Consider the following 1,700-nt stretch of genomic DNA (forward strand, 5'->3'; position numbering starts at 1 on the left):
TTACAGTCTGTAAAGGAATCAATACGACGATCCAGCAAAAGCCTCGTGCACCCAAAGAACACGGAGCGACCCAAGAACGATCGCCTTCTGAATTTTTCCCGCAAGTGTTCTAGCCTATTGTTGACACGCAGGGATGCTTTTTAGGCCATTAGCAAGTGAAAGCTTAGCACCTCCAAGAGCGCCGATGATCAGGACGATCAATTTAACAGAATATTCCAGGTACAATCGTTGCAACTCCCTTATAAGGTTCCGATACCTCTCTTTCTTTTCATTCTCCTTGGCTATGATCTTTTTGTCAGCTGGTGCCGAAAATTCGATAACGAACATGATTCGCTTCTCGAAGTCAAGACGAACCATTACAGGCCCCGAGTGAGCAACAGAAACAATTGTCGAGAATATAAAGTTCCAGTATATGCGGCACTTCCCATTCTCGACAATTGACTCAATTTCCCTAGGAGCATTTAGAGGAGCGATATTAAGGTGAATGCCGTAGGAGTGACAGAGATGGTAATAAAGCACTCTTAGTGCCGCATTGTGCCTTTGAATGTAGGTCGTTCCCGCGTGAGTTGGACAACTAGATAGTATTTGAGCTAAATGCTGGGGGTGTGCAGGGCACGCCCTGCAGCTATCATCGGGAATGTCTTGGCTCAAAATGTGGCGACGGTATGTTAAGGTGGAATTGGCACCGTCTTGGCATGCAAAAATGAAACCCTCTGTACCAGACTTCAATCCGGGCGATTCAGCAGCCTCCTCAGCTGCTTTGTACAGAAATGCTCCTTTGCCCACTTCTTCGTGATTCCTGACCATTTTAAGAAGAGGGTCTCTTCCATTTGCAACTCTATGTGCTGTACCCAGAATAATCCTGTTATGAAGACATTCAGGACTTAATATTCCGCGACCCCCTTGACGGCGTGAGATGTATAGTCGCGGAACGGAAGACTTAAGATGCATGCTTTTGTTCATGCGCATAACCTTTCTTGTCCCGGTATCAAAAGATCTGAGCTCGCTCTTCGTCCATGGAACTACTCCAAATGAATAGAGTAGTACCGGGATGGCAAGCATGTTCGTTGCAGATACTTTGTGTCTCGCCGACAGTCCGGAAGACCAAATCTGTCGGATGAGACGTTTGTATCTGCTTCGGAGTGTATCCTTTATAGATGTCACATCCTGAATGCGGCTCTGTGGCACGCCCAGGTATGTATAAGTCTCTCCAGCGCAAAGGTGTCGTATGGCGCGTCTATCAACGACCTCAGGATCTTCAGGGATGCCATTAAGTTTTCCTCGCTTCAAACAAACCTTGGCACATTTGTCTAACCCAAATTCTATTCCAATTTCCTTAGTATATTGTTCGACAATCCCCAGAGCTAGATGCAGTTTCTCTCTTTTTTTAGGATAGATCTTATGATCGTCCATGTAAAATACATGAGTGACCTTGTATTTTCGATCTGCAGGTTTGCTGCACAAGTACCCGTCGGAATGGCGCAGTGCTAGAGATAGTGGCAATAATGTAAGTCAAAAGAGGGGTGGGCTCATGGTGTCGCCCTAAAAGACACCTCTCTGAAACGTCTATGGGATGTCGAATCAATAGCTTTCCGATAATCAATCCAGGCCATCGATAGATCACGCTGGTAGAATGCTGCATCTTTGCAGACACATTTATCGATGAGCAGGTTCTCCCGACATCCGGCTACGCCTTTCTT

This window comes from Belonocnema kinseyi, chromosome 9 (genome assembly GCF_010883055.1).
Source record: "Belonocnema kinseyi isolate 2016_QV_RU_SX_M_011 chromosome 9, B_treatae_v1, whole genome shotgun sequence".
NCBI lineage: Eukaryota > Metazoa > Arthropoda > Insecta > Hymenoptera > Cynipidae > Belonocnema > Belonocnema kinseyi.